The following is a 21,139-nucleotide window of genomic DNA, read 5'->3' as shown; positions in this document are numbered from 1 at the left end:
TTGGTTTTATTTTTCTTAGGAATGGCTTTCTTTTTGCTTAGAGTTGGTGTGGATATTTTCATTTTTTATTGTTTTTATTGTATTTTTATAAGTACAGTATCCTTTTACAGTGGTGGGGCGATTTTCAGAGCCCCACCACTAGGCAACAATTCCCTCCCTTCCTCCAAAACCCTAAAGTAACAAATTTCACTAACTAAAACACAAACATTACACTTAAATGGACTACACATTTATATACATTACACACATGCATTACACTTACAGACATCACACATTTAAAAAAAAAGAAAAAGGTACTTACTCACTGGTTGCGCCTCCTGCTTCTTTGCTTCAGCTCTCCGACAGAGGAAGAGCTCCCCTAACCAATCCAGACGCTGCTCTCATGCTGTTAATCAGCATCAAAGAAACTCCTGGATTGGATGGATCAGCCTGGCTGGACGCATCTTCAGGTCCTGAAGGCCTCTGCCTGGTCTCCACTCAGCTGTCGGAAGACAGCTGGGTGGAGAGGTTCAAAGTGTGCATGTCACTTTGGCCGGCTCAAAGCAGCCAGCCAGAGTGACATGCTTACTTTGGATTATCCAGTCCAGGCACTGCCCCAGCCCTCTGCTGCCAGAAGCAGAGGCTGTCATCTGCTACCTCTGCTTCTGGTAGCAGAGGGCATGCCCAGCATGTCTCTAGGCTGGTGCGCGCTGCGTAGGAAGAAATGAAATGGCAATGAAATAATTTAATTGCATTCTGTTTCTTCCTGCTGGGCTCGCAGAGGGCAGGAAGGCAATGCTCCCCCACCCTCGAAGAGAAACCGCCAATGAGTACAGTCTGTTATACACACAACACATCACACATTTTGTATGGGGGCTGCCACGTTGCCCAGGATAAGCTACCCAATTTGATTGAGCCATGCTTTAACTTTTTGATAACAGTTTACATCCATGGAGTTCCTTCTGGGTGGTACAGGGGGCTTCTTCCTTAGCTCACATAAAATATTTGAGTCTATCAAGGGCTGCCAGTTGGTATGTTTTGAGCAATTAAACCATTACCCCACCCCTTAGGACGAATTGCAAAATCTGTGCTCTCAAGTAACTATCCTTTGAAAAAGGCACACCACACAGAGTCAAGCACTCTGACTTCAGAATTTCAGTCAGCAGTTCCAGATGCATGAGCTCATGAATAATATGAGCACCTGCCACATAGGTGGTGGCACTGTCAGTTCTGATTGACTTTGAAATGGTCTTTTGAAGTGCTTATAAGGCTAAAGCAGTAGTTGAACGACAAGGAGCCTTAGTATGACATCCCTCTCCATTTCAAAACATACTAGGATTTAAATGGAGTTTTCATTATTTGGTGGGAGGGAAGGAAAATTATCCGCATTTATGATGCATTAAGGAGTTTAACTTAAATGTACTTAAGATACCAAGTCACTAGTATGGGAATTTTTCCCTAGCTTAGTGACTCAGTAGGAGTTTTTTCTTCTAGTTTAACTTACGAAGCCAGGGCCATTAAACCTGTTTAGGCTTGCAACAAGTGTATTTGTTTAGTTTTGTTTGTTTTCAACTCTGTTCTCACTCCCTACATTAGTGCTGCTAGAAGAGAGATGATTGGGGAGTGACATGCCTTCCTACATTGACTTTGCTGCACTTTTTAATGCAGCCCTTTATCCAAACTATCAGCATCGTACAGTTGTGTCCACCCAAAAACATTGCTCTTCTCAGGGTAGTGGGGTGTCTACATCTCTTTCTGTTACCAAGGGCTTGGAGAGTGGATTTGGGGCATTTTTTGCTTGCCTTATAAATGTCAAATCTTTAGTTAAAGATGCTCTAGATGTATTTGACTTTCCATCCCTTGCCACCTGGCATATTTAACTTTTGGAACCTGGATGACTGCCTCCTCACTCCTTAATATTGCCCTCTCCATATCTCCAGGTTATCGGATTTCCCATTTTGATAGTATTTTAGAGAAGGTGGAATAGCTGTTAAATTCTCGTCTTCTTGTGAGTGTAAAGCCAATTTACAACTTCAGCAGAAGAAGCCGCTTTTGCTACAAAACTAATGACTGAGTGGTCTTTCTCTGGGGATCTGATTTAAAGCCTCTCCGGCCTCCCTACCATAACCGCCCCTAAATCCAGTAGTGTAGTGTAACCTTAAAACATTTATTTACAGAGCTAACCCTACTAATGAAGGCTTTTAATTAATGAACCATAAATACAAGTTTGAACAGATTAACATTTGGACATACATTACCTCACCTGCTAGACAGTTACCTTCTCTGTAAACTGGCAGCCAAAGGGTTTGTGCTGCAGGGGGTTGAGCCTACTTGTCCCAAGGACAAAATAAACATGAAAACTTGTTGCCCTTGACCCCAAAATATATCCAGGGCGTCGGGCAATAGGAATTCCACATCTCTGAGAATACTCTCAAGAGAGGTTGAATCCCTCTGATTTTCTACCGCACGTCATGTGAAGGGAGTTCCCCCTGAGCTCTGCTCAGTTTTTTCTTTTCTAAAGTTCAATATTCATCCTGATAATTGTCATGTCTGGTACTTCCAAGGAAGGCCTCTTCACGGTCATCACTGTCTCATCCACCATACCGTCATCAGCGAAGACAATGACAGCCATTGATGCACTTGTATCATGGAAGAGGATTCTGTCATCCACGAAAGCACCGTCGCCGTTGACATTACTGCAGACAACATTGTCGATTGGACTCCTTCCAATGCTGCTGGCGATCACCTGGAAGATCTCACCGATGGAACAGTCGTCGATGATTTAAAAAAAATAAAAAAAAATTTTTCCAAATGTGACATGAACAACTCTTACACCTGAGTTAATCGCTCTTAGCAAGGTTTCACCTTTTCCCCTTTCTCAGCTGTTAGATCTGGAAGAGTCGGACAATGATGGACCGGGGCAGCACACAGCCCATCAAAACTCCAGGTCAAGTACCATGATGACGACATGGAAGAAGAAGAGCAATATTACCATCACTGTTGTGCCCCACCCCCTCAAAAAGTCATTATGAACGCTATCAATATCCTTCTCATCCACAACCTACGCATGATGATGTGCAGATGCCAATGTCACTCGTCGGGGTTTGCAGGCTATGCTGCAAGATTACAGGAAAAGGTTTCCTGAATCCCCGCGGAGGCACCCAGTATTACCTTACCTCTCCTGCTACTCCAAGACACATTCCTCCACCTATTGTGCCCAGGTTTGCACCTACATCTAACATAGCGGTGTCACCAAGGAAGGACCCTCTCAGAAGGTGAAAGAGAAGGCAAGATCCAAGATCCTCAACCTCCATGGACTAAATGGAATGATTACCTTATCCCCACACCGTCGCATCCACTGCCAGACCCTTCAGATTCTCCCCCAGAGGACATCAGGGGCTTCCACAGTTTAATGGACTGGGCAGAAACACGATTCCACCTGCCAACTTCCATTAAGCAGATAGACTGGTTCCTCTATGACTTCAGAGAACAGGCAAAGAAGTCAGTTGGAGCCATCCCCGCCCTTGACGATATCTCAGAGGAGAGGATTAGAAAATCATTAAAAACCCAGCTATAGTGACTGCAGTGCTACCTCATGTAGATAAAAAATATAGGGCCCCAGAGGATTCCCCCACTTGCCTCACAGGGTATCCCAAGTCAGATTCTGTGATTTACAAGTGATGCAACGTTGCTTCAAGAATCCTTCTACTCACATTTCTGCGCCACCATACAAATAGGGCAGGCATTTAGATAATATAGGGAAGAGGTTTGCCGTCATGTCTGCATCACTGTTCGAGGGGCCAACTCTCTGGCGATCCTTTGTTGATACGATTGACAGATGTGGTCCGATATCAGCAGCCTCATCTATCTAGTGTCTAAGGGCAAGAAAGAGGAAGCAAGAAAGATTTTACAGGAGGGTGAGAGCACTTTCTCCGATATTATAGATTATGCATTGGACATCTCCTCAACAGGTTTTCAACTGGCTGGGCAGCAGCCTTGAGACACTTAAAGCCACATCATTTAGACCAGAAGTACAATCTAAGATCTTAGATATGGCCTACTACAGGGAAACTCAGATTGGTAGGCTCAAAGACGGTGCACTGTTGGCAGTAAAAACAGACAGATATGGCTGTGTTCCTCTGCACCCTTCAGTTCAAGAAGTTGCCCTTTCGGAGGGCTTGTGGAAGAGGGTTTTCAACAAACAGAGGGGAACATCAACACTCCCAACAATACCAGCCCTTCTAATCCCAGCACAGGCCTTCCTACCAACAGATATACCACCAGCCTCCCACGGCAGCCGATACCAAACAAGAACTTCGGTGGAAACAATCCTTCGAGGTTCGTGACACTCGTAAACTGTGACCTAGACCAGGGGCTGAATGCATTCAATTCTTCCCATCTCATGGGTGTGAATATTGACAGCTACCTCCCTCAGTAGAGAGATATAACATCAGACAACTGGGTATTGGACCTGGTCACCTATGGCCTTCCCGGGAATTTGTACAAGACCACCAAACAATCTCCAAAGGAAGTGCACCCACCTCGGCTTCACTTTTTGAAAAAAAGCTCTCCGCATGCTTGCCAAGAGGGAATTAGAAAAAGTTCAGTCTACACAGAAAAGCATAGGCTTCTACTCCTGCTCCTTCCTGATAAGAAAGAAAAGTGGGGAATGAAGGCCCATTCTAGACCTAAGGAAACTGAACAAATTCATCTGCAAGCAATCATTTCAGATGGCCACTCTTTCTGACATCCTGCAGCTCCTAAACCATGGAGACTTTGATAATATTGAATTTGCAGGATGCATATTTCACTTCACCATACATCCCAAAATCAGAAAATATCTTCTCTTCACCATAGTCTGTTCCCATTACAATTCAGAGTTTTTCCATTCTGCTTCAAGTCAGTGCATTGCATCTTCACCAAGTGCCTGGCACCAGTAGCAGCCATTCTCAGAAACCAAGGTGACCAGGTGTTTCCCTACTTAGACGATTACTAAACACTCCAACACTGTTGCAAGCTTCCAGAGCCACAAAAGCTTGCCTTACATTATTTTGCAAGCTGAGTCTCACTGTCATAATTCGGAAATCAACAACTATTCCAAAACAAAGCATAATGTTCCTAGAATCCTATTTGTATATAATCCAAAACAAGGTTTATCCTTCTCAAGACCCACAACAAAGATGGAGAAACCTGGCAGTCAAACTCTCAAAAGAAAGTCTGCTTCAGTGTACCTCTACATGTCACTGCTGGGCATAATGTCCTCCGCAGTTAATCTAGTACCTCTTGTACGCCTGCATATGAGACCATTGCAAAAGGAGTTACAAAAACAGTGGATCCAAGCACAAGGATCTTCCAAGGGCATCATAACCATCACTCCAAGAATGAGGGAAACCCTAGCGTGTGGTGTTCTCAGGCCTCTCATCTATCAAAGGGCCTCACATTCTTGCCTCAGAAACCTGACTTCATAATGACGACAAATGCCTTTATTCAAGGCTGGGGTGGCCACCTGCATATTCTCGGGAAGTAGTCTGCGTTCCAAAAGACCAGATATATCAACAGACTAGAGCTGAAAGCCATCTTTCTCACCCTGCAAGCCTTTCTTCCAAGGGATAGCAGGTTCTCCGGTGCTGGGTCATACGGACAATACGACCAGCATGCACTATACATGGCCGTTAAGGCTCTCCAAAGAGGCTCTGAAGCTTTAGAATTAGCTCACAACCCTCAAAATGTCTCTGATAGCTGAGCATGTGTCCGGAGTAAGCAACACCTTAGCCGACACACTCAGCAGAACCGAAGACAGTTGCCACTAGAGGAAACTGGATCAGATGGAGCTGGACAAGATATTCTCACATTGGGGCAAACCAGCGTTGGACCTCTTCGCAACAGACAAGAACACCAAATGCCAATTATTTGCCAGTTGGTACCTGCCTCTAGGGTCGTGGGGGAATGCCTTTTTGATCAGATGGCCCAGAATTTATACGTACCCTTTCCCCATTCCCTCTCATACCAAAGGTTCTTAACAAAATGAGTGGGAAACACAGTTGACTCATCCTGATTGCTCCCAGGTAGCCCAGGCAACACTGTTTTTTGGAACTCCTCCTGTTGTTGGAATCCAATCATCTTCACCTCCTGGCAATGCAAGCCTTGTTGACCATGAACCAGGGCTAAGTCCTACATCCGGAACCAGCCTATCTCCACTTGTGTGCATGGCTCCTAAATTCTACGAGTTCAAAGATCCAGACATTCCTCAGGAGTGTGGGGATATCCTACCAAAACAAGAGCTGAATCCACAAACAAAATATACAAGTTAAAATGAAAACAATTCTGTTCATGGTGTCAACAATCTAACTTACATCCACTGGAAGCATCACTTGAGCATATTCTGCTGAGTCTCCTATCGCTTGATAGATCAGGATTAGTGCATACGCCTGTCAGGGTTCACCTAGCAGTAACCTCACAGTACAGATGTTCCTCGCACACTCTTTTGCTCTGTTCCACAACATTTGTTTTTTAAATTGTAAAGGGATTATTCAGAGCCTTTCCTCTGATACAAGCTCCTCCTCCGGAATGCATCTCAATACAGTTCTCTCCCAAATTATGAACCCCCATTCAAATCCATCCACAAAGCAGACTGACCTGAAGTTTCTTACATGGACGCATTACTGTTGGCTCTCATTTTGGCAAGAGAAGTTAGCGAAATACAGGCTTTCACAACCCAAGAGTATTTTCAATGTTTGGCTGATGATTATGTGCTGATCAGAAAAAAATCCAAGGTTCATTACCAAGGTTGTATGTCAGTTGCATCTCAACAAACCTATCATATGTCGTACTTTTTCCAAAATCTTCATTCACCAGCTGAAAGATCTCTTCATACTCTGGAAATTAAATGAGGTCTATTTACATCATACTATACATAAATAGAAGACTAATCAACTTTTAGTGCCAGTTGGTCATACCAACAGGGTGCGTCAGTTACAAAAGCAACTATTACAAGATGGATTTATGCTGCTATGCAGTTTCACCATTCAAAAGCTGGCAAAACACTTGCAGTCAAGGTATGGGTGCATTTAACAAGGACAGTGTCCACCTCGGCTGCTCTTTTTGCGGGTGTTCAATTGGAAAAGATATGCTATGCTGGGACTTGGAAAAGCACCCACACTTTCATGCAGCACTACTGCCTGGAATCGGCGCTGTGCAGTGATGCAGCCGTAGGACAGGCGGTGTTAAGTCACCTGTTCCAGTAACATGAGCCTCTGTTCATGGCGGCATTTATTGATATTTATGTAGATATTCATGTAATGTTGTTGTGTACTACATGATTGTTTCATCATAGATACAGTAATTATACTTTAGAAATATAGATATGAATTAAGTTGTTATCCGCCATCCTCGAAGGGTACTTAAATTACTAAAATGTTAAGTACTATATCTGCTTCCTATTCAGATTCAGGCATCTGAATATATGAAAGATCCAATACTGGAAAAGAAAATGAGTTACTTACCTGTAACTACAGATCTCCAGTACTGATCTCATTCATGATAACCTTATCCCTAAAATCCAAGCACCTGTCAAAATTCTTCACTTTTGAGACGACCCATCGGGTGCTGGTGCCTACTCCTAGATTTGTCCCCCCCCCCGGTTCCCTCCCCCACAAACAATGATTGCCAGGGTCATCAATTGGCGGGACAGGGACACTGAATCTCAGACGAACTCCACTGTGAAAATGCTGTGGTGAGGTTATTCCTGGACTTCACCTTGCAGGTTCAACGACAGCGTCCCAATTTCAACAAGGTCAAAAAAAGCCCTGTGTGCCAAGGATGTTAAATATATGATGTTATATCCTGCATGACTGCGAGTGGTGGCTGAGGGCAAATACTGGCATTTTACCTCACGAAAGGAGGCCTGGTACTCGCTGGAGGGCGGGCGCATGGTGGATCAGCACAGCTCCTGTGGACTCAGGCGAGGTCGTACATGGAGAGGCCCTCCAAGCCCCCTGTAGATGATGGAGAACCTAACCCAAAAGCTGATCCCCAAGGGGACACAAAACTGAAGAAGATAACTTCAGACTGGCAACGCATACATTGTGCTGGGCTGGGCAACGGGGCTACCCACCTGCTTTTGCAGGGGTGGAGTGCAACTGTGGGGGGGAACTACAGTGCTACTCTTTAGTAACAACAAAACTGTTGATGTGCTAATTGGAAATGTTCGGGGATATACAGTTTGATATCAGTTTTTGTCCATCCTAATTGGGCAGAGCAAACTAACCCCTATGTTTGGTGCTTTCGGGGGTGCGTAACAGGTGCTCTGCAAGTTGGAGCAGTGTGGGCAGTTTTGAGCCTGCTATGCAGGATTGTTGGGTGGTGGTGATTAGTTGGAGGGCTGCTGTATATTTTGTTTTTTTTTATAGGATGCCCATGTTTATGCTCTTGCTCTGTTTCTGCTTTACAATTACCATGGTAAATCACTGTTACCAGGCATACTTAATGGTGGGGAGGACGCGCAATGGGTCCTGCATGTGGCCTTACTACGTCTCAGTGACATCCTGACGCCTAGCTCAGACCCAGCCCTGAAAATCTTTACCTGGATCATTAATGGACTCAGTAGCAAAATCAAGCGAACAAAAGTGATGCAATTCCTCCACAGGCTGGCTCGATGTGGTTCTTTTGCAGGAAACCCACCTTAAGGGAAACCACTTGACAGATTTGGCTATAAATTGTTAGCCCAAGCAGGCTTTACCTCTAATTTGAGAGGAGATGGGATCCTCAACAAAATCTCAGTCCCCTATGTTCCACACAACACATGGTATGATCCACGGGGGAGGTTTGTGGTGCACACAGGCATCTAAGAGAGCGACACTCTGAATACATGCTTCCATACATGTGCTGCTGCGCTTACACGTAGAGACCTTACCTGCTCTTAGTGCCTCCCTGCTGCAAACGCCCCTAGGTATATTAGTACTCGTGGGAGACATGAATGCCCTTATGGACCCCGACTTGCATAGGGATCCAGTACTAACTAAAAGTGGGGACCATGGCCCTCTCAGGCCTTTATGGATGCTTTGGGACTGACTGACTTATGGTGGGCACTTATCCCAACCAAACACCAGTTCACACACCTGCCTGTGGCCTACGGGCATCCCTCTTGATTAGACTATGTTTTCACTACCCTTCTCCATGCTCCACAATTTAAAGCTGCCAACCACAAGGCGCGTGGCATTTCCAACCACTCCCCATTGGAGGTGCGCCTGGTTGGCCACCGAAGGACGACCCGGATGCCTCAATTTCGTGATCCACAGCTTCTCAAGGACCAGACTACTAGAGACAGTATCAGAGACCGGACAGACCAATACTTCCAGTAGAACAGAGATGTGGTGGCCTCTCCCTGCGTCCTTTGGGAAGCCTTCAAGGCGGTGATTCATGGCCACGCTTAGGTTCTGATTGGGGGGGAGGAAAATGGAGAACAAACTCTAAATAGAGGCGCTGGAGTGTGAAATCCTGGCTCTTGACACCTCTGTCCAGAGAGGTGGGGAGGATAACTCCCAAAAGGTCTTCAGCTCCACCTCAAACAGCAGGAGTTGAGGGAATGGTTTGAACAAAGGGCTCACACTTACGCTTTGAGGATTCCGCTTTTCCTCTACAATGTGTGTGACAAAGTGGGCAAGTTAATTGCGTGGTTGGAAAAAAGGGACAAGGAACGGAACTGGGTGCCAGAAATTCACGACTATATGGGGGCTCTCCATGCAAGGGTGCTGCCATTGCTGATGCATTCTGTGATTGCTACCAAGATCTATACGCCCTACAGACCACTCGATCAAGTAATGAATGTGTGGAACTCTTGAAGGATGTTTCCCTCCCTGTCCTAATGGAGGAAGACAGACAGTCCCTTGAGCAAAACACCTCACAGTGAGCGAAATTCAAAGAGCCATTAGAGATCTGCAGTCAGAGAAGGCTGCTGAGCCAAAAGGCCTACCGGTGGAATTATTCAAATCGATAGTTGACAAGTTGGTGGGTGCCATGTTGGACATGTGTAGATCAGCCAGGGAGGAAGGTAGGTTGCCAGAGGACCAAAGTACAGCGACAATAGTAGTGATCGCAAAGAACGGTAAGCCCCAAGATGAGTGTGGGTTGTTTCGACCCATATCTCTCTCAAAGTAGAGACTGCTTGCTAAGGCACTCACATCTCATCTGCGGAAGGTGATCATTACATATCCTTTGACGTCCTTCAGACTGACTACAGGATGGGGAATACTGAACGCTCCTGATAATTAAAATTGGGACATGCTCTGTGACGTCCTATTGCAGCAGAGGAGCAGCAGCATGAGTCCTCGCCACTGGGGGATTGTCTCTTCCTGGGCCCCATGCCGGAAAAAGTGGTCTCCCTGACATATTGGAAAATGATTAACAGTTCTCCAGACCGACTAGGAGCCCTGCAGAGGGTTTGGGAGGGCAACCTTGGACTCATAGATGATAATGACTGGTCAGAGGTGGTGCAGAGTCCCAGGGAGGTGGCAATCCAATCATGATTTTGTCTTGTCCAGTTGAGAATAGTGCACAGATCATAGTGCTCCAGACCTCTTTTGTGCAAACCAAAGAGGTGTGCATCGGACCCTTGCGATAGAGGGTGAGACCAAGTAGGAACGTTCGTTCACATACGGTGGGACTGCCCATCTGTCCAGAGCTATTGGAGGGATGTAAGAGAAATAATGACCCAGGTGACTGGCCTCACACTCCCACTGGAGGCCTGCAGGCTCCCACTACAAATAACTGGTGAGGAAGTGTAGCCCAGCCATCAGAGAATCTGACTCAACTGGTGGCTGGGGTGGCCACATGTAATATAGCATGGGACTGGGGAGCAGACAGACCGCCCAAGGTGGTGGATTGGGAAGCAGATCTTGACTAGTGCCACCTTGCGGAACATATAGGGGGTGATTCTAACCCTGGCGGTCGGTGATAAAGCGGCGGCCAACCCGCCAACAGGCCTGCGGTCAAGAAAATGGAATTCTGACCCTGGCGGGAACCGCCAACACAGCCTGTCACTTTAACACTCCGACTGCCACGGTGGGACAAACAAACAGCGCGGCGGTCACCGCCAACAGACAGGCGGCAGACAATGTACCGCCCACACTATCACAACTCACCAATCCGCCACCTTTTCCGGGGCGGGAGCACCGCCGATAAAAACACGGCGGAAACAGACTACGAACGGGAAAACGCTCACCTCTATGCACTCCACGAGGAAGGAGGACAGCATGGAACCCGAATTAAACATCCTACCTGCTCTCGTCTACCTGCTCATCTACCACGAGTACGAACACCGGCGCAGACGACAACAGTGAGTACTGCACCTACGACACAGGGGAGGGGGGAGGAGGAAAGGTTACGGCACACACATATGCGACCCCCACCCCCCCCCAAACTATGTACACACCAATGCAGAGCAACAAGTCACAGTGACACCACCCAAACCCCCCGGAAAAATGCAAAGACATAATTAAATAGAGAAACAAAATTTATGTAAAAAATAGCCTCTGTTAAGTCATGGTCAAATAGCAATAAAAATAATACAAAAGTAAATAAATATTTTGTGCAATCGATAAACCGAGGCAATTAGTCCTGCACATTTAACGAAATGCCAAGTGTCCGTGGGCCAAAGTGTATCAACACAAGGGCAAAGCCCACACAGGAGACCTGAGTCCGTTGGAGAGAACACTGCTGGGGCATCTGATGATAAAACTACAGGCACCTCAGGGGGAAGGGAAGGGGGGGCACCACAGCCACATGAGTCCACGACGCCAGATCCACGAAGGGGCCACCATGCCCACTGTGCCATCCTGGGGAGTGCAAAGCCACAGTCTCTCAATGTCTCTACAGTGGGTGGTTTGCCCACTGTGCCATCCTGGGGAGTGCAAAGCCACAGTCCATCAGGTGGATTACAGAGATCACTGGTCATGGAGGAGGCATGGTGGGCACAGTGAACCGTGAACAGTAGCTCGACACAGAACCGGCACTGTCATTGTGCCAGCGGTGCTTGAGACGGCGGGGCCCAGCGGAGCGGTGCTTGACAGGAAGGGCCCAGCGGAGCGGTGCTTGAGACGGCGGGGCCCAGCGGAGCGGTGCTTGACAGGAAGGGACCAGGCAGAGCGGTGCTTGAGACGGCGGGGCCCAGCGGAGCGGTGCTTGACAGGAAGGGCCCAGCGGAGCGGTACTTGACAGGAAGGGCCCAGCGGAGCGGTGCTTGAGACGGCAGGGCCCAGCGGAGCGGTGCTTGACAGGAAGGGCCCAGCGGAGCGGTGCTTGAGATGGCGGGGCCCAGCGGAGCGGTGCTTGACAGGAAGGGCCCAGCGGAGCGGTGCTTGAGACGGCGGGGCCCAGCGGAGCGGTGCCTGACAGGAAGGGCCCAGCGGAGCGGTGCTTGAGACGGCGGGGCCCAGCGGAGCGGTGCTTGACAGGAAGGGCCCAGCGGAGCGGTGCTTGAGACGGCGGGGCCCAGCGGAGCAGTGCTTGACAGGAAGGGCCCAGCGGAGCGGTACTTGACAGGAAGGGCCCAGCGGAGCGGTGCTTGAGACGGCGGGGCCCAGCGGAGCGTTACTTGACAGGAAGGGACCAGCAGAGCGGTGCTTGAGACGGCGGGGCCCAGCGGAGCGGTGCTTGACAGGAAGGGACCAGCAGAGCGGTGCTTGACAGGAAGGGCCAGCGGAGCGGTACTTGACAGGAAGGGCCCAGCGGAGCGGTGCTTGAGACGGCGGGGCCCAGCGGAGCGGTGCTTGACAGGAAGGGCCCAGCGGAGCGGTGCTTGAGACGGCGGGGCCCAGCGGAGCGGTGCTTGACAGGAAGGGACCAGCAGAGCGGTGCTTGAGACGGCGGGGCCCAGCGGAGCGGTGCTTGACAGGAAGGGCCCAGCGGAGCGGTACTTGACAGGAAGGGCCCAGCGGAGCGGTGCTTGAGACAGCGGGGCCCAGCGGAGCGGTGCTTGACAGGAAGGGCCCAGCGGAGCGGTGCTTGAGATGGCGGGGCCCAGCGGAGCGGTGCTTACCAGGAAGGGCCCAGCGGAGCGGTGCTTGAGACGGCGGGGCCCAGCGGAGCGGTGCCTGACAGGAAGGGCCCAGCAGAGCGGTGCTTGAGACGGCGGGGCCCAGTGGAGCGGTGCTTGACAGGAAGGGCCCAGCGGAGCGGTGCTTAAGACGGCGGGGCCCAGCGGAGCAGTGCTTGACAGGAAGGGCCCAGCGGAGCGGTACTTGACAGGAAGGGCCCAGCGGAGCGGTGCTTGAGATGGCGGGGCCCAGCAGAGCGGTGCTTGACAGGAAGGGCCCAGCGGAGCGGTGCTTGAGACGGCGGGGCCCAGCGGAGCGGTGCTTGACAGGAAGGGCCCAGCGGAGCGGTACTTGACAGGAAGGGCCCAGCGGAGCGGTGCTTGAGACGGCGGGGCCCAGCGGAGCGGTGCTTGACAGGAAGGGCCCAGCGGAGCGGTGCTTGAGATGGCGGGGCCCAGCGGAGCGGTGCTTGACAGGAAGGGCCCAGCGGAGCGGTGCTTGAGACGGCGGGGCCCAGCGGAGCGGTGCTTGACAGGAAGGGCCCAGCGGAGCGGTACTTGACAGGAAGGGCCCAGCGGAGCGGTGCTTGAGACGGCGGGGCCCAGCGGAGCGGTGCTTGAGACGGCGGGGCCCAGCGGAGCGGTGCTTGAGATGCACGGCGGGGCCCTGTTCAGCGGTGCCTATCTTCACGGCGGGGCCCTGTTCAGCGGTGCCTATCTTCACGGCGGGGCCCTGTTCAGCGGTGCTCTTCTGCACGGCGGGCCCTGTTCAGCGGTGGTCTTCTGCACGGCGGGGCCCTGTTCAGCGGTGCCTATCTTCACGGCGGGGCCCTGTTCAGCGGTGCTCTTCTGCACGGCGGGGCCCTGTTCAGCGGTGCTCTTCTGCACGGCGGGGCCCTGTTCAGCGGTGCCTATCTTCACGGCGGGGCCCTGTTCAGCAGTGCTCTTCTGCACGGCGGGGCCCTGTTCAGCGGTGCTCTTCTGCACGGCGGGGCCCTGTTCAGCGGTGCCTATCTTCACGGCGGGGCCCTGTTCAGCGGTGCTCTTGTGCACGGCGGGGCCCTGTTCAGCGGTGCTCTTCTGCACGGCGGGGCCCTGTTCAGCGGTGCCTATCTTCACGGCGGGCCCTGTTCAGCGGTGCTTATCTTCACGGCGGGGCCCTGTTCAGCGGTGCTCTTCTGCACGGCGGGGCCCTGTTCAGCGGTGCTCTTCTGCACGGCGGGGCCCTGTTCAGCGGTGCTTGTCCAGTAATTCAAGGGAGCCAGACCTGGCCTGGACTCCCTGCTCAGTCGCCCTCCGACCGTGCAGTTGCTGGACCCTTCGTGACGGAGTCCTGGGCCCTTGGGTGTCCTCCCTTACACCCGGGATTGGGCTTGTGGGGCCCTCCTGCTCCGCGCTCCTGCTGGCTGACTTCTCCGCCCTGCTGCCCTTTCGCTCCTTAGATGAGGCTCTCTGGGCCTTGCCTCCCCTGGATGTTGTAGCAGGTGAAGTGGGCGAACTTTGGTCCTTGGGGGCAGCCATGTCAGTCTTCTCATGGCGGCCCTTGAGTTTCTGGGTCCTCTTGCCAGGGGGGGGGCTGGCTGTCCCCTTGCTGCTGACAGATGTGTCACTGCTGCCAAAGGGTGGACTCCAGAACCCATGCACTACAGTCACACTTGTAGCTGGGCTGGTGGTGGCTGAGGTGCTCTTGGGACTCTTAGCAGATGGAGGGGGTGGGTCAGGGGAGGGAAAGAGGTTAAGATTGGAGAGGTAAAGTTTTTTAGGACCAAGGTAAAGGGTGGGAGTAACGGTGATGGGAGTGGAGGAAGAGGATGTGGTTGTAGGAGAGTCAGGTGTGCTGTGTTTGGGTGCAGGTGATTGTGACGTAGGCTGTCGTGAGGTGGATGGCTGTTGGGTGGGTGGCTGCCTGCGTTTGTGTGTCTTGGAAGAGGGGGTGACAGACACAGTGGGAGAGGACACAGGGGACGTGTAAATGGCAGTGGGGGTGGTGACTGCACGTGTGCGGACTGGTGTGGAGGGTGTGCTGGTGATGGAAGCACTGGCTGATGGTGGTGTGCATGCAGGTGTGAGTGTAGACGTCACAGGGAGGGAGGGGGGAGACGAGGAGGAGGGGGACACAGAGGTGATAGTGACTGTTGGCATGTCTGCATCTGGGTGTTGCTTGGGTGACTGTTTGTGGGATCTGTGGTGCTTGTGTCTGGATGAGCTGCCCTTGAGTGTTGAGGTGTGTGCAGGCTGGTCTGATGGTGTGGATGGGATAGGCTGAGGAACAGGAGACAGAGACAGGGTGGAGGCAGTTAGAAGAGGGAGGCTGGAAACAGGGACAATGGCTGCAGTCAGTGCTGAGGCCAGTGAATTGAACGATCGTTGATGGGCAGCCTGACCCGAATGAATGCCCTCCAGGTAGGCATTGCTCCGATGCACCTCCCTTTCTACCCCCTGGATGGCATTCAAAAGGGTAGTCTGCCCAACAATGATGGTCCTCAGGAGGTCAATGACCTCCTCACTGAGGGCAGCAGGGGTAACAGGGGCAGGGGCTGAGGTGCCTGGGGCGAAGGAGACGCCCGCCTTCTTGGGCAAGCGGGCACGGAGCGTAGGCTGAGGGGCTGCTGGGAGGGCGGGGCTGGTGCGCTGGGTGGCGGCTGTACCTGTGGAGGCGGGGGGCCCGGATGTTGCCGCCACCGCTAGGGAGCTCCCATCCGAGGACGTGTCGGTGTCGCTGGTGTCACCACCGGTCCCCGTTGTGGTGCTCCCCTCGCCCTCCGTATCACTGGTGCCCTCGGTGTCTGTACCACGGCCCACCGGGTCCTTGTGAGTTGCAGCTCCCTCGTGCTCCGATGCCAATTCTCCTCCGCCTGATGATGCTAATGCACACATGCACAAGAAGAGTAAGAAAAAGGGTGGGGGGAGAAAAAAAAAACAGGTTGAGTGCATGCAATGTCAACACCGTTGGCGGAGAGGACAGACACAGGAGCCTCATGCACTACGCTGCGCAATCGGGGTATACTACTCAGTACTTGTGACCAGGCCTACAGGTCTATGCACAACAAATACACACATGGATGATGCAGGACCATGGATAGCTGTACTTGGCACCCTACAGAGGTGGGGGGCGGGGGCACAGGGCCATGCCTAAAGGAGAGGACTACACTACAGAAAGCGCCCTGGCCTAATGTCACCCACAAGACTCCTCCCCCACCCAGACGCCTCCACTGCGCATATAGATAGCAGAATGTGCTGATACTCACCCCCTTGTGTCTGCTGTGATGTCCTCAAGCGCCCATCCAAATCAGGGTAGGCCACTGCCAGGATCCGGAACATCAGGGGGGTCAGGGTACGACTGGCACCCCTCCTAGGTTGGGAGGCCATCCCCAGCAGTGACTCGGCGGTCTTCCTGGTCCCGCGGCGGATGTCCTCCCACCTCTTGCGGCAGTGGGTGCCCCGTCTGATGTGGACCCCCAGGGCCCGGACTTCCTTGGCGATGGCACGCCAAATGTCGACTTTCTGATGGGCGCTGACCTATTTGACATGTACAGGGTGGGAAAAGAAATATCATCATTTATCTGCATGTTAGATGTGATTGCCCCCCCTCCCCAACTTTGCCATGCGGCACATGCTCTCATCTGTCGTGCGTTGCACTCCTCATTCGCTCCCCACCCCACCATCTTACATCCACCCCACTCAACACAGGCATAGCCCATTCAATGTGCACCCAGTGTACTTACCTGTTGGTCTGGAGGACCGTAGAGTAACGCATACTGGGGGAGGACCCCATCCACAAGTTTCTCCAACTCTTCAGACGTGAAGGCAGGGGCCCTTTCCCCAGTCGCAGCAGCCATTGTCTCTTCCAGACCGAGGTCACAGCAGCACTTGCAGTATAGGTCCTCTCCTGTGGATGATCAGGTCTCGAGTGATTAAGCAGATAGAAAATGGCGGTCACGCCCGCGGCGGTGCGTACCGTGGCGGTGCGTACCGCGACCGCCGGCGCACATCCTCATTGGCTCCTGAAACCCATAGGCTTCAATATTAACCAATGCGTCTTCGTACAGCGGTCTTCGACCGCCTACCGCCACGGTGTGCCACGCCAGCGCATTGACCTCACATCCCATTGTCCCACTTCACAGGTCAGGCAGCCGCCATTTCAAGGGCCCACATGGCTTAATTTCAACTGCGTCACACAGGCCTAGGCCTTGCATTGCCACACATACACGCCTTTCAATACATAGATAACCGTGTGCTATGCAAGCTGTGGTGAACGTACCTGTGATTTGCTTGACTCCATACTCCATGTTGTCATTCCTAGGCACCGTCCGCTGGGACTTGCGAGGAGAAGGATGAATCCTCGCGTGTACCGACTGCTGGTGGACCTGTCGACAATGGAAGAACGCCATATCATACTACGTTACCGACTTGACCGTGCCACTATACATGAACTGTGTGCCCAGCTGGAGCCAGCCCTGATGTCCCCCATCCGCCAACCCACAGGAATTCCCCCTCTAGTGCAGGTTCTGTCAGTCCTCCATTTTTTGGCAAGTGGCTCATTCCAGACAACAGTGGCCATGTCATCTGGAATGTCTCAGCCTATGTTTTCAAAGATTTTGTCCAGAGTGTTGTCTGCCCTGATGAAACACATGCGGAGCTACATTGTTTTCCCTGAGGAGGCTGATTTGCCCACTGTGAAGGGTGATTTCTATGCCCTTGGACATATCCCCAACATCATTGGTGCCATTGATGGGACCCATGTGGCTTTAGTACCCCCAAAAGACGATGAGCAGGTGTACAGAAACAGGAAAAATTACCATTCGATGAATGTACAGGTGGTCAGTTTGGCTGGCCAGTACATCTCCCATGTAAATGCCAAGTTCCCTGGGTCAGTGCATGACGCGTATGTTATGCGTAATAGCAGCATCCCTTATGTGATGGAACAGCTACAGAGACAACTTGTGTGGCTAATTGGTGACTCTGGTTACCCCAACCTGCCTTGGCTATTGACCCCAGTGAGGAATCCCCGGACCAGGGCAGAGGAACGTTACAATGAGACCCATGGTCGAACTAGGAGGATCATAGAAAGAACCTTCGGGGTCCTGAAGGCCAGGTTTAGGTGCCTGCATATGACAGGTGGATCCCTGATGTACTCACCAAAGAAGGTGTGCCAGATCATCGTGGCCTGCTGTATGCTTCACAATCTAACTTTGCGACGGCAGATGCCTTTCCTGCAGGAGGATGGTCCAGATGGTGGTGTTGTAGCAGCTGTGGAGCCTGTGGAGAGTGAAGAGGAGGAAGACGACGGGGACGACACAGACAACAGGGACACAGTTATCCTACAGTATTTTCAGTAGCACACAGGTAAGAATCACCCACGCCATTTAACATTTACTTAAAGCCTCCTGCATCTCTACTTTGTGTATTTCCCCACAGTTCTTTTTAACTGATTTTTTATGTTCCCTTCCCTTTTCAGTGCTGTATGACCCACTGCGTGACTTCTGCTTGGTTAGCCCATGGACTAAAGCTTATTGACATCGGTATGTTGTCATCACAAATTGACTGAACATTATTGAACAGTAATGTGTAATACATTTGTAAAAAATACAGGCTGACTCCTGAATGATTTCAGTGCAATGAGTGATTTATTTATAGTGCTAGATATTGGTACATGATATTAAAACGGTGATGGGTGGGGGTGGAGTAATGTCCTTGGCAGAGTCCAGTTCTCAGTTTCACAGGTGCATTGTCCATATGCCTGTGGAAGGATGGAGCAGGGGCTGTTTAAGGTTGGACAGGGTGACAATGTGGGACAGTGGGATGACATCAGGGGGTATCTTATGCTGGCGGCGGTCTTGGCATCCTACTCTGTCTTCCTGTGAGATCTCAGGTTCCGCTTGCGAGGTGGTTGTTCTTCAGCAGGAGGTGGGGTTCTGGTGGGCTGTCGTTGTGGTGGGGCCTCCTGTCCACTAGCGCCGGCGGAGGTGGTAGGCTGTTCCTGGTCCTGGCTAGTGACAGGGGCCCTTTGGGGTGCCACATGGTCCCGCAATGTGTTTTCTATCCGGTTGAGGGCCTGGACTATGGTCCCCATAGCGGTAGCGATGTTCCTGAGTTCATTGCTGAACCCCATGTAGCGTTCCTCCTGCTGTGCCTGGATCTCCGTGAATCTGGCCAGTACCGTCGCCATCGTCTCCTGGGAGTGGTGGTATGCTCCCATGATGGTGGTGAGGGCCTCTTGGAGAATCGGTTCCCTGGGCCTGTCCTCCCCCCCCTGTCGCACTGCAGCCCTCCCAGTTGCCCTGTTTCCCCAGGCCTCTGTCCCCTGGACGGTGTGCCCACTACCACTGCCCCCAGGTCCCTGTTGTTGTTGGGGTGTTGGGTCAGCCTGGGTGCCCTGTAGTGGCGGACACACCGCTGATTGACGCGTCCTGGAGACAGAGGCATGGGCCTGCTGGGTGGGAGCTGTGCTGGTATTCCCAGAGAGGGTTGGGTCTGCTGTGGCCTGTATCTGTGTGTGGGGAACCGACTGTCCAGAGGTCCCCGATGGTCCGGGCTGGTCATCAGGTTCTAGGTCGACAGAGCTGCTGTCCTCACTGGGGGCCTGTTCTGGGGGTGGGATGGACAAATCTGGACCCTCCGTGGCGGTGTGTTGGCGTTCGGGCCCTGCAGGGGTAAAAGAGTATGGTTATTGCTTATGTGTGTGCCATGGCGTGCATTTTGTGAGTGCCCTTGTCCACCAGTGCTGGCATTCCCTTGTGGGAGGTGTTGTGAGGGTGGTTGGGGGGGGTGGATGGGTATGTGCAGTGGTCATGCATAGGTGATGGGTGTCTATGGTTTGTGTTGGCATTCAGGGGTTGGTGTTGTTTAGGGTGGGTTGTGCTGGTGAGACATTGGCAGGGAGGATGTGTGCTGGGGGGTTGAGATTGGGGGTGAGGGTGGGGGTGTGGTTTGGCATGCTGGGGGGGGGTGAAGTAGTTGAGAATCGACTTACCAGAGTCCATTCCTCCGGGTACTCCAGCGAGGCCATCAGGATGCAGGATGTTTACTACCTCTTGCTCCCATGCTGTGAATTGGGGTGGAGTGGGTGGGGGTCCGCCGCCAGACTTCTGCTCAGCGATGTTGTGCCTTGACACCATCGAGCGCACCTTCCCCCATAGGTCGTTCCATCGCTTTCGGATGTCTTCCCGATTTCTGGGATGCTGTCCCACAGCGTTGACCCTGTCTACGATCCTTTGCCATAGCTCTGCCTTCCTGGCTATTGTGGTGTGTTGCACCTGTGTGCCGAAGAGCTGGGGCTCTACCCTGATTATTTCCTCCACCATGACCCTGAGTTCTTGGTCCGAGAACCTGGGGTGTCTTTGGGGTGCCATGGGGTGGTGTGGATGAGGTGTGGGGTGGTGTTTGTGGTTATGTGCGTGGTGATGTGTGCGTAGATGTGGTGTGGGTGATGATGTTGGGTTCCTGTGTGTGTTGTGCTTTGCGTTCCCTGTGCTCTCTCTCAGTGTATTGCGCTTTCTCTCAGATATTTGTGGTCGTAGGGGTTTGTGGGTGATGTGGGTGTGTGTTTTATATTTAATTGGGTGTGTGGGAGTGTTGTTTGTATGTGTATCAGGTGTGTGTATTTCAAATTGTCCAATGTGGCTGTGTTTTGTATATGTGTGTGTATTTTGACCGCGGCGGTGTGTACCGCCAATAGAATACCGCGGTTAAAAGACCGCCGCGTGGATTCGTGGGTCAGAATGGCATGGGCGTGTTTGTGTTGGCGTGACGGTGGAGGTTTGGTCATCTCCAGTTTATCGCTGCCCGCTGATGAGGCGGCCTTCCGTGGATGTCGGGTTTTTGGCGGTTTGCCAGTTGGAGGTCAGAATGACCGTGGCGGTTTACCGCGGCCGCGGCAGTAGAATGGCGGACTTCTGACCGGCGGTAAGGGCCTTTTACCGCCGAGGTCAGAACGACCCCCATAGTGTACTAAAGTAGGGTTTGCCCAAAAAAGTGGAAAACGATATGGGGCAATTAAATAACCTACAGAGCTCAAGAGTAGGAGGGCATGAGACTTTACAAATAGGATTGGGATCTGGATGCAGATGCATTACCGGAGCCACCCTTAAGATGGTTGCTTCCACTGGATGGACTGCAATTGTGAAGCCT

Source organism: Pleurodeles waltl, chromosome 4_1, assembly GCF_031143425.1.
Source record: "Pleurodeles waltl isolate 20211129_DDA chromosome 4_1, aPleWal1.hap1.20221129, whole genome shotgun sequence".
Lineage (NCBI taxonomy): Eukaryota > Metazoa > Chordata > Amphibia > Caudata > Salamandridae > Pleurodeles > Pleurodeles waltl.
This window is presented reverse-complemented; position numbering follows the sequence as displayed.